At 40.7% G+C, this 13,043-nt stretch overlaps 1 long non-coding RNA gene across 1 annotated transcript; it reads left to right on the top strand.

Moving 5' to 3' along the window:
• The first annotated feature begins 9,078 nt into the window (after positions 1–9,078).
• Positions 9,079–11,812, top strand: LOC145875708 (uncharacterized). Its single transcript, XR_014391306.1, has 3 exons — positions 9,079–9,781; positions 9,897–9,968; positions 10,458–11,812. It is a non-coding gene; the product is annotated as an uncharacterized LOC145875708 (long non-coding RNA).
• Positions 11,813–13,043: the final 1,231 nt, after the last annotated feature.

Here is a 13,043-nt window from a genome sequence, read left to right as displayed (position 1 = left end):
TGTCTCTCTAATGTCAATATGCCTTGTATACTGTTGTTTAGGGTAGTTATCCTTGTTTTATTTTACTGCAGAGCCCCTAGTCCTACTCAACATGGCTCAGAGAGCTCTTTTGTCCCAACTCCCACACATGCGGTGACCTCACCTAGCATAACTGGTGCCTCCAGAGGAGAAACCTCTCTCATCGTCACTCAACACCTAGGTTTACCTCCACTGTACCCGCACCCTACCATACCCCTGTCTGTACATTATGCCTTGAATCTATCCTACCACGCCCAGAAATCTGCTCCTTTTATTCTCTGTTCCCAACACACTATTCGACCAATTCTGATAGCCTTTAGCCGTACCCTCATCCTACTCCTCTGTTCCTTGGGTGATGTAGAGGTTAACCCAGGCCCTGTGTGATGTCCTGGCCGTGTCTGAATCCTGGCTTAGGAAGGCAACCAACAATTCTGAAATTTCCATCCCCAACCACAACATTTTCCGTCAAGATAGAACTGTCAAAAGAGAGGAGTTGCAATCTACTGCAGAGATGGCCTGCAAAGTTCTGTCATACTTCCCAGGTCCATGCCCAAACAGTTCGAGCTTCTAATTTTAAAAATGAATCTCTCCAGAAATAAGTCTCTCACTGTTGCCGCCTGTTATAGACCCCCCTCAGCTCCCAGGTGTGCCCTGGACACCATATGTGAATTGATTGCCCCCTATCTATCTTCAGAGTTGGTTCTATTAGGTGACCTAAACTGGGATATGCTTAACACCCCGGCCGTCCTACAATCCAAGATAGATGCCCTCAATCTCACACAAATTATCAAGGAACCCATCAGGTACAACCCTAAATCCATAAACATGGGCACCCTCATAGATATTATCCTGACCAACTTGCCCTCCAAATACACCTCTGCTGATTTCAATCAGGATCTCAGCGATCGTTGACTGCATCCGTTATGGGTCCACGGTCAAACGACCAACCCTCATCACTGTCAAACGCTCCCTAAAACACTTCTGTAAGCAGGCCTTTCTAATCGACCTGGCCCGGGTATCCTGGAAGGATTTTGACCTCATCCCGTCAGTAGAGGATGCCTGATTTTTCTTTCATTATAATTTCCTCACCACCTTAAATAAGCAAGCCCCTTTCAAAAAATGTAGAACTAAGAACAGATATAGCCCTTGGTTCACTCCAGGCCTGACTGCCCCCGACCAGCACAAAAACATTGAATAGTCTCTGCGATATGCAACTTTTCAGAGAAGTCAGGAACCAATACACAGTCAGTTAGGAAATCAAAGGCTAGCTTTTTCAAACAGAAATTTGCATCCCGTAGCTCTAACTCCAAAAAGTTTTGGGACACTGTAAAGTCCATGGAGAATAAGAGCACCTCATCCCAGCTGCCCACTGCACTGAGGCTAGGAAACACTGTCACCACCGATAACTCCACAATAATCGAGCATTTCTCTACGGCTGGCCATGCTTTCCTCCTGGCTAACCCAACCCCGGCCAACAGCTCCCCACCCCTCGCAGCTACTTCCCCAAGCCTCCCCTGCTTCTCCTTCACCCAAATTCAGATAGCTGATGTTCTGAAAGAGTTGCAAAACCTGGACCCGTAAAAATCAGCTGGGCTAGACAATCTGGACCCTCTCTTTCTAAAATGTTCCACCGCCATTGTGGCAACCCCTAAATGCAGCACTAACCTTTGATGATCTTCATCAGATGACAATCCTAGGACATTGTTATACAATACATGCATGTTTTGTTCAATCAAGTTCATATTTATATCAAAAACCAGCTTTTTAAATTAGCAAGTGACTAGCATGTGACTAGCATTCCCACCGAACACTTCCGGTGAATTTACTAAATTACTCACGATAAACGTTCACAAAAAAAATAACAATTATTTTATGAATTATAGATACAGAACTCCTTTATGCACTCGCTATGTCCGATTTTAAAATAGCTTTTGGGTGAAAGCACATTTTGCAATATTCTGAGTAGATAGCCCGGCCATCACAGGGCTATCTATTTAGACACCCACCAAGTGTGGTACTCACCAAACTCAGATTTACTATTAGAAAAGTTTGATTACCTTTGCTGTCTTCGTCAGAATGCACTCCCAGGACTTCTACTTCAATAACAAATGTTGGTTTGGTTCCAAATAACCCATAGTTATATCCAAATAGTGGCGTTTTGTTCGTGCGTTCAAGACACTATCCGATGGGTAAAGAAGGGTGACGCGCCCGACGCGTTTCGTGACAAAAAAAATTCAAAATATTCCATTACCGTACTTCGAAGCATGTCAACCGCTGTTTAAAATCAATTTTTATGCTATTTTTCTCGTAAAAAAAGCGATAATATTCCAACCGGGAGTCGTTGTTTTCGTTCAAAGAGAGAGAAAGTAAACATGGTGTCGGCTCGTGCACGTGCCTCCAGTCTCATTGTTCTCTGATCGACCACTTACAAAATGCGCTAATGTTTTTCAGCCATGGCCTGCAAAGCCACAATTCACCTTTCTGGCGCCTTCTGAGAGCGTTAGAAAATGTCACGTCAGAAAATGTCACGTCAGAAAATGTCACGTCATGCCAGAGATCCCCTGTTTTGGTTAGAGATGATCAAGAAGGCCATGAAATGGTCAGAGAGGGCGCTTCCTGTTTGGAATCTTCTCAGGTTTTGGCCTGCCAAATGAGTTCTGTTATACTCACAGACACCATTCAAACAGTTTTAGAAACTTTAGGGTGTTTTCTATCCAAATCAAACAATTATAGGCATATTCTAGTTTCTGGGCAGGAGTAGTAACCAGATTAAATCGGGTACGTTTTTTATCCGGCCGTGCAAATACTGCCCCCTATCCCCAACAGGTTAATCCATTTGCACACACTGTATATAGATTTTTCTGTTGTGTTATTGACTGTACGTTTGTTTATCCCACTTGTAACTCTGTGTTGTTTGTGTCGCACTGCTTTGCTTTATCTTGGCCAGGTCGCAGTTGTAAATGAGAACTTGTTCTCAACTGGCCTACCTGGTTAAATAAATCAATAAAATCTTAACTTTATTGACAACACCCAAATGGATACTGTCATTAACGCGGTTCTTCAATAATTACACATAATTCTTAATGCTTTGGCAAACATTATATTAAACAGGACATTCAAATATCCTTACAATTATAATCCAAAGTAGTGTGAAATGAACTCATCATCAACCTGGAAATGGAGGTTACTCCCCTGAATTTCCCCCATTCACATTCAGAATACATTGTGAAAAACTAAAGTCTTTGCTCACCATTTTTGCTCCAGGCAGATATAGTACATCCATAACTATCGGTTTCCTCATTAGCAGGGAGGAGTTTCTGCAATCAAATTGCCCTCGTCCCGCAATTTTAGCAAACACAGAAAGGGGCCTATATTGGAGACCAAAAGTCGTCTGGCACACTGCTTAGAGTTTCAACAACATGAATAACGTATTTCTAGCCTACAATCATCAATGTCACTACGAATGTGAAAACAAGACAAAATATGACTATTCTTGCTCATTTTAAGGCAAATATCAAATAATTTTAACATTCATTACAGACGTCAATTGTTGTCCAACATCATGGCTCCGCTGTTGGCATCACCTTTTACAGTGGATTACCGCTGTTGTGGGCCTTTAATCATCTGTCTGACTTTGTTGTTCACACAGGAGAGATACGGGACTATCGTGGATCCTCTGGGGTGCCTCAACAACCTCGTGATGCTGATGAGGCAGAGAAGAGTCTCTCCAGATCAGAACACCTCAAGAAACACCTGCAGAGACCCACAAGGAAGAGAACTCACTGCTGCTCTGACTGTGGGAAGAGATGCACCTCCCCAGCAGGCATTAAAATTCATCAGAGAATCCACACAGGAGAGAGACCTTATAGCTGTACTCAATGTGGGAAGAGTTTTGGTCAATCTGGAAATCTGACTGCACACCAGAGAATCCACACAGGAGAGAAACCTTATAACTGTGGTCAATGTGGGAGGAGTTTTACTCAGTCATGCAGCCTGATATCACACCAGAGAACACACACAGGAGAGAAACCTTATAGCTGTGGTCAATGTGGGAAGAGTTTTGCTGCATCTAGCTCTCTGACTTCACACCAGAGAACACACACAGGAGAGAAACCTTATAGCTGTGAACAATGTGGGAAGAGTTTTACAACATCTGACCATCTGACTCGACACCAGAGAACACACACAGGAGAGAAATCTTATAGCTGTGATCAATGTGGGAAGAGTTTTACAACATCTGACCATCTGACTCGACACCAGAGAACACACACAGGAGAGAAACCTTGTAGCTGTGATCAGTGTGACAAGAGATTCTCCGGTAAAAGACATCTGATCAAACATCAGAAAATACATGAATGAGTTGTTTCATGATATCAATGATATAATGTCACAATGTAGAATGTTTTAACATTGTAGTAGGAGTATTTTAATAGTGTCACAATGTAGAACCTAAACGTTTGTCCCCTGTTCTATTGATTTCAACATGATATGGATATTAGCCTCAGGGGAAAAATCCAGGCTCTGAAATGGAAGAGTACTATTTATGAGATTTAACAAAAAGTGACTAACAAAAAAAGAGCTGTGTTACACTTATCACGTTGGTGACCCACTTGAATCAAAATGCAACTCTTCAAAATGTATCTAGCAGCTTTCTACAAGTTGTCCTCTAACCAGGGATGTACACATTATTCCCAGATTCCATGTGGTTTTTGAGCTGTTAGTTTTAACAGGATGAGTAACCTCATCTCCATTCTGTCAAACTAATGATTTCAGCATTATATCGATGAGTTATGACATAAGTGTTGTGTTCCTTTGTTTAGCGACCCCTAAATTTAAATGCATCACTCACAAATGTAGCTGACTGTCTTCTGCAGGTTGTCCTCTAACCAGTGAGGTAAAATATATCTCCCATTTCCATGTGTTTATTTTATTTGTGTTAGTTTCAACAACAGTACAACCTGATTTCCCCCCTAATCGATATCAGTGATTTATTGCTACTTGTCAAAACAACAGCGTTTCTGGTGCAGTTTATAAGGTGCTTGTTTAAAAAATACAAGTAATATGATTATTGTGGCAGATGTTTGTGTATATAGCACATTTTATGTTTAGGTTTTCAATTTATCACAAACTGTTTCTGCATATTGGTTATTGATTTGGACACGTTAAAACTGTGTTTTGACATCGGGGATATCCCATCTAGCAACATGTAATTGAAAATATGACTATGCCCCGTTTTTTCAGTGACTTGAAAAAAACTTAATTTCAACTTTAGTTGCAGGTAGCCTAGTGGTTAGAGCGTTGGGCCGTCATTGTAAATCAGAATTTGTTCATAACTGACTTATTGACAATTATTGCCTACCGGGGAACAGAGGGTTAACTGCCATGTTCAGGTGCAGAACGACAGATTTACCTTGTCAGCTCGCGATTCAATCCAGCAACCTTTCGGTTACTGTTAAATGAAGGTTAAAATAAAGAAATAAATACACATGGACGCAGTATAATCATTTGGTCTGTAATCAATTTTATTAACAATCCTACATCACTCCAGTATTTCTTCACAACATTCAAGCGTTAATTGTCTTTATTCCACTACTGAAGAATCATGTCTCACATCACCTCATATTTCAAACATTCAGCCTGACAAAATATACGTTTTATTATTCCATGCCTCACCATTAAGTTAATTATTGCCAATACATATTAACAAAGGGGTGTACATTTGATCACAATTTATTTTGACTTTTTCCGTATTGGAGATGAGTTTTGTTTGGGCTCGTTCCAAGTGGACCAGAGTTCTAGAAGCTAGTGAGTTTTAGGAAGACGAGAGTTCTAGAAGCTAGTGAGTTTTAGGAAGACGAGAGTTCTAGAAGCTAGTGAGTTTTAGGAAGACGAGAGTTCTAGAAGCTAGTGAGTTTTAGGAAGACGAGAGTTCTAGAAGCTAGTGAGTTTTAGGAAGACGAGAGTTCTAGAAGCTAGTGAGTTTTAGGATTCTATAGAAAGAAGAGAAAAAGGAGAAAAAAATATTTCAATTGTATATTATTATTTAGAAATAAGTGTGTTTTTCTTGTTTTTAATTGTTGACAGGAGGTGAAGCATTGTAGTTGATTATCATGTGAAATGGAAGTTGTTTTCTGTTGGTGGTGAGCAAACTTGTCCAACATAAATATAGGATATATTTGTTGTCTTAAGGTGTTACAGGCTTTGGTTTTTCCATTTATGTTTTGAGGTTGGACTTTAGCACGTATAGCTCGTTAGCACGTCTAGCTCGTTAGCCCGTCTAGCTCGTTAGCACGTATAGCTCGTTAGCACGTATAGCTCGTTAGCACGTCTAGCCCGTTAGCACGTGTAGCTCGTTAGCACGTCTAGCTCGTTAGCACGTCTAGCTCTTTAGCGCGTCTAGCCCGTTAGCACGTCTAGCTCCGTCAGCACATAGGACGCACTGATTGGTGTCACCTCGTTAGTCAGTATGTGTTACACGGCTTGTCCATCTCGTTAGTGGGAAGGTGTTTCACCTGAGCTGGTCCAGGTTCTATTTAAGAGTGTCTGGCCCAGTGCTCCAGTTGTCTTGATACATGTGGAGAGTCAACACCTTTAGTTGCTCCACCTTTTTGGTTTACTTCCTGTCTTTAAGTTTGGTGTGGGTTTTTCTTTTGTTTGCCTCTTCTTGGGCAGATTTAGTGGGTCTCATGGTGGGTGTCTTTTAGGTCCCAGTTGTTGTTACTAGTCAACTTCCAGTGGACACCCCCATAGTGTCTTTCAGAGCCCCTCCTAAAAAACAAGTTCTATTTTGGGTTGGATATTGCATCATATTGTTAATATTTTAATCAATGGCATTTCCTTACAATGCTCATTAGTCTTTCAGTTGTTATTATTGTTTTTTATACTCATATTTGTGTACTAAATATTTCTTTTTATTTTCATAGTTTTTTCCTGTGAAGCCATTGTGTTGCATCCATGTCTGAAATGTGCTGTATAAATAAAGCTTGATTTGATTTGAACATATTGTGAAACAAATTAACCCAATGACTGACCAATCAACAAACTATTGGTCCACCTTAGTATGAAAAACTGTATCAATCCCACTTTTCCAGCCTGCTGAAGGCGTGGTGGAGTGGTAAACACCACCCCCGGCTCTACCAGGGGCTTGAGGTGGTCTCCCACAGCTCTGCTTATGTCATGTTCTGTGACCTTGCTGTTCCATTTATTGACTGTCCCTGCAACACAGAAACACATTTAGTCATATTATATATAACACTCAAAGTAATGGATATGGAGCATCTATGGCCTCAGTTACACCTGGCACCTAAATGTGACTTCTGTCATCCGATCACTCCAAGCTGCATTAGGTTCAGATCTACCAGGATGGGCCTTTGACACAGTCAGGCCACTGATTATGCATCAGCAATGTAAAGAGATGGGGTGAATGAGGGGAAAAGTACATTTGACACAAATTACCTTCATAACAAATCAAATGTTGTTGGTCACATACAGGTGTTCAGCAGATGTTATTGCAGGTGTAGTGAAATGCTTGTCCTTCTAGTTCCCACAGTGCAGTAATATCTAACAAGTAATATCTAACAATTTCACAACAAATACCTAATACACACAAATCTAAGTTAAAGGAATGGAATTAGGAATATATAAATATATGGATAAACAATGTCAGAGCAGCATAGACTGAGATACAGTGGAGGAAAAAAGTATTTGATCCCCTGCTGATTTTGTACGTTTGCCCACTTACACTTTCACTGACAAAGAAATGATCAGTCTATCATTTTAATGGTTTATTTGAACAGTGAGAGACAGAATAACAACAACAAAAAATCCTGAAAAACGCATGTCAAAAATGTTATAAAATGATTTGCATTTTAATGAGTGAAATAAGTATTTGACCCATTTAACTTGTTCTCTGAAAATAAAATGTACATTTTACTGAACTGCGTCCAGTCAGCAGATGGACTAGATGCCTCTTAGGCCGCCCATTGTGACTCCGTCAAGAATTCAGCAGAGCAAGTTTGTATGAAGGTCTGGTTATTAAATGGGTACATAGTTCAATAGTAATATCCTCTAAAACGCTCTGGTGACAAACTTTGCTGCCCTGTTTCCAATTGTCCACATGGCTGGGAGAACCTATTCAAGTAAGTAAGTAAATATATTATGAAAATGTAAAAAAAACCGATGTATTATTAGCTAACTAGCTACAGTGCAGGCTAACTCAAATGAGCTGCTAAATGAGCTAGCTATCTAGCCAACTACACATTCTGTATAGATAGATAGCTAGATAGAATTAAATATCACATTCTGTATAGATATAATTAAATATCACCAGCTACCTAACTTCATATTAGCTAGCTATCTATTTATCACTGTAAAAAACAAACTCCACATGCATTTGTAGGTAGCTAGCTAACAGCCATGGAAGAGGGTGAAAGGATAGCAGCCCCAACTGTCAGTGAGAGAGGAGGCTATTCTGGATAGGGCAGGTACTTTTGTGTAGTTCCTGTCCCTAGAAGTGAGGACGGAGATAATAGTAACATAATATTCAGTGTGGTGTAATTTGACTATAATGAAGTCTGTTTCTTGTGAGGTTTTCTGTCCTCAGATAAAGAGCTCTATGAAAGCCAGTCTACATATGAAGAGGTCCCAATGAAGAGCAGTGGTTCTCAGTCCTGGGGACTCAGAGGGGCACATTGTTGTTTTTGCCTTCACACTGCACAGCTGATTCAAATGATTCAAACTCATCATCAAGCTTCAAGTGGTATTTATGTATTCATTTGTGATGCCATCCTTGATATGATTCTGTTATTGTCACATGCTACACATGTACATATGTGTGCCCATGCATCTATCAATCCAATGTTATCATGATTTGTTATCAGGGATATTATACTTTAGTAATCCACAATGACCTGGTGATGTAACAGTCTAATAATTACATTGTCTTCCATATTCCTACAGATACCTTGTAACTGGAGATTCCTTCATAACGATTGCCTACAGTTACCGTGTACTGCAAGGTTGGGTGACCAGGGTCATCTAGGACTGTCTCCTGGAGGAATTCAGGTGTGTGAAGGCTACCTGTGTCCTGCGTAACTTCATGAGGATGGACACGAGGACCAGGAGGGGATCTGCAGCTCGTCGCCGTGTGCCAGAGGAGGAGTCTGCTGCTCTGCAGGATGTTTCAAGGATGGGGTCCAACAACGCAGCAAGAGAGGCAATCCGTGTGCAGGAGATCTTCACCTCCTACTTCTTCAAAGAGGGTGCTGTTCCCTGGCAACACCATAGACTACACTATGCACAACCAAAAGCTCTTTTAAGAGCCATTCACATTGCAATAAGAGTATTCTTCCATTTACTGAGCTATGTCAACTGCAGTTATTCAATTCACAGTTTCTCTCCCTTTGATTTCTACTTCTCAGGTGAGGGTGCTGTTTAGGTAAGGGTGTGATGTCTGTGCAAAAACAAAACAGACTATTTTAAATCACCCATATTGAAAAAATGTAGAACAATTAGACACCCTATAACCCACACCTACACACTCATGTATCAATCTGATTGATGGATTGTGTTGTGCAGTAAGCAGGTTCAGGTGTATAACTGTGGCTCCTTCCACCTTCAAAGAATAGGCAAGAGGGCCAACCATGGAGAATAGTAAGACACTTCATTATTTCTATAACTACGCTGTATTGTTTGTCCTCATGTGTCCATTCATGTTTTTCAGCATAAAGTACTCTGCAGCCACTTAGTGTGGTGTGGACACCAGGTGAGGCCACACACAGATTCCTGTTGAACACTGTCGCTTTAACTACCTTATTTTCTCAATAACAGTCTCTCTCCTTCACTTCATCCCTCTCTCCTCTTCTCCCTAAATCCTCTAGGTTATATCAGCTGTGTCGACGAACCCCTCCTGCATCTGAACTGGCTACATAGAGGGCACAGCATGATCAGAGGTGAGAGGTCACTTGGTCAGGCCAACAGGAAGTATTATTAAAGAGATGCTTTACATTGAAATACAGACAGAGATGCAGTAGTCCCAGAGTGAATGATCCCAGGTCAGTTTATATTATACAGGAAGTATTATTAAAGAGATGCTTTACATTGAAATACAGATAGAGATGCAGTAGTCCCAGAGTTAATGATCCCAGGTCAGTTTATATTATACAGGAAGTATTATTAAAGAGATGCTTTACATTGAAATACAGATAGAGATGCAGTAGTCCCAGAGTTAATGATCCCAGGTCAGTTTATATTATACACGAAGTATTATTAAAGAGATGCTTTACATTGAAATACAGACAGAGATGCAGTAGTCCCAGAGTTAATGATCCAAGGTCAGTTTTACATTTCACCTCCTGATTGATGACTAACAATGTTAGAATAAAAAATAATAACACAAGGTTTAAACATGCTCTCTCTCTCCATCTGTCTCTCGTCTGCAGATATGTTTTGATGTGAGAGGATGCCAACCCCCAGTCCCATCATCACCACCTCACCTGCTTTTAAGAACCTTTGGGCCGACTAGAGACACTATTATGTAATTGTGATGAACTGAGAGAATATTTATGTAGCACTGTGATTCATTAATCATGTGCTGCCTTCCCTGCTCCTATGTGCTTACCTCTTTCCCTTTCTGTCTTTTACACCTCTCTCACCACCTCCTCTTTCTTCCTCTGTTTTTATAATGCACAACAGATGTGCATTGAAGTACAGATTGAACTTGTATTTATAACATAACTGCTTTCTTCTGCTTTAACTTCTTTCTTCTGGAAAATGTGAAGTCCAAGATGGACAAAGGGGGCGTTGTTGGGGCTGTGTTTCTGGACCTAAGGAAGGCTTTCGATACTGTTAACCATGAGATTCTCATCACAAAATTGTCCAAGTTCAACTTTTCCCCCGATGCCTTGAGATGGATGAAATCATACCTGTTACATCCTCAGAAAGCATGAGCTCCTGAGTTGGGAAAATCTTGTGCAATACACCGACGCATGGCTTGTATTCAAGATCCTAAATGGCCTGGCTCCCCCTCCACTCAGTATTTTTGTTAAACAGAAAACCCAAACATATGGCAGCAGATCCACAAGGTCTGTCATGAGAGGTGACTGTATAGTTCCCTTAAGGAAAAGCACCTTTAGTAAATCTGCTTTCTCTGTGAGAGCTTCCCATGTCTGGAATACACTGCCATCAGACACACATAACTGCACCACATATCACACTTTCACAAATTGCATGAAGACATGGCTAAAGGTCAATCAGACTTGTGAACATAATCCCTAGCTGTGTATTACCACTTTCCATGTTGTCTGGAGCTTGTGAGGTGTGGAAACACTTTGTTGCTTTTATAGATTTTGTCTTGTTGCTTTTTGTTCTATGTTGGTCTGTCTGTATGCTATGTCTTGCTTGTCCTATGTTACTCTGTCTGTATGCTACGTCTTGCTTGTTCTATGTTGCTCTGTCTGTATGCTACATCTTGCTTGTCCTATGTTACTCTGTCTGTATGCTATGTCTTGCTTGTTCTATGTTGCTCTGTCTGTATGCTACATCTTGCTTGTCCTATGTTACTCTGTCTGTATGCTATGTCTTGCTTGTCCTATGTTACTCTGTCTGTATGCTACATCTTGCTTGTCCTATGTTGCTCTGTCTTTATGCTATGTCTTGCTTGTCCTATGTTGCTCTGTGTGTGCTCACTGTTCAATGATTGTCTATATTGTAATTGTTTTTAATAACCTGCCCAGGGACTAGAAGTTTAAGATGCGATGGAACGGTTGACGAAAAAAAAAAAGTCACAGAAAAAATATATTGACTGATATTGATTTATTTAGGGGGGGGGGGGGGGGGCTAATGAATATTTTAGGACCAGCGATGTTCCTTATTCCTACCCTTTAACTTTTGTCTGACAAATAAACATTTTACTCAACTGCGTTACCCACTCCAGTCAGCAGATGGCGGTCTGGGAATTTAACGCGATGCTGTTGGTGTGACGTATAATGTAGTGGACGGAACTCTTCTTTCAACAGCAGCAACAGTTAGTCAGACACCACTGTAGTTTGCTAGACAAAATAGCCGAACCGATAAAGCTCTTTAGACGCGTTAGTGTATATTAGCCACTGTGTTTAAAACCCACTTCTGTCGTCTAGTTAGTTATCCGATTTAATTTCATATTTACGGTGTTGTTGTTATTATTCAGCTAGCGGGCTGGTTAAGTTAGCATTAGCCTAGCTAGCTAACATCTCCGACCATGCGGTCACTGAGCTACTCTCCTGCTAAAGAAGAGAACATCACAGTAAAACAAGAAGTAGAGGGTGAGGCCGTTACTGTGAAAGAAGAAAAATAAGCGTTCAGAGTGAAAGAGGAGGAGGATGTTACAGTAAAAGAAGAGGAGGATGCAGTTTATGGAGTGAAAGAGGAAGAGGGGGAGATGACTGTTACATCGATAGAGGAGGAAACTGGACATCTGGGCCCGGTTTCCCAAACGCATCTTAAGGCGTCCAATGGTTCTAACGGTGAACTTAGCCATAAGATGGTTTTGAGAAACCGTTCCCTGATTAACACTAGTAAGTACTGTCTTAAATACAGAGGCACAAACTCTGCAGTTGTTGAACTGATGTGTGGTGTTAAAGCGGAAATATTCAACAGCTACATCCATATTTAGACTTTTAAAATTATTTATTTATAACCATTGATTGTTGAAGAATATAACACATGCCTCATGAGCTTAGTTCAACTGTTGTACCCCATCAGAACCCCAAATAAGCTTTTTTTTTACTCCAATGTTTAGAAATGTAAACCAACACTGTATAGCCTCAACATAGTTAAAACTATAATGTTGATATCATGGATGGTCAGTCCTTGCATCCATAGGTCTGTCTATGAATTTGAAAGTAGTTACATTTCTCCAACCCCATAATCATCTTATAACCAAAACAGTGGTGGAATGACAGATTTGTTGTTGTATGAACTGCAGATTGCTGGGTTGTGTGGGTTTTTCCAACAGTAACAAAATGGCTGCCCAGAGGCTTGGTTTGGTA

Source organism: Salmo salar, unplaced genomic scaffold (assembly GCF_965601325.2).
Source record: "Salmo salar unplaced genomic scaffold, fSalSal1 ptg000321l, whole genome shotgun sequence".
NCBI lineage: Eukaryota > Metazoa > Chordata > Actinopteri > Salmoniformes > Salmonidae > Salmo > Salmo salar.
This window is presented reverse-complemented; position numbering and strand designations above follow the sequence as displayed.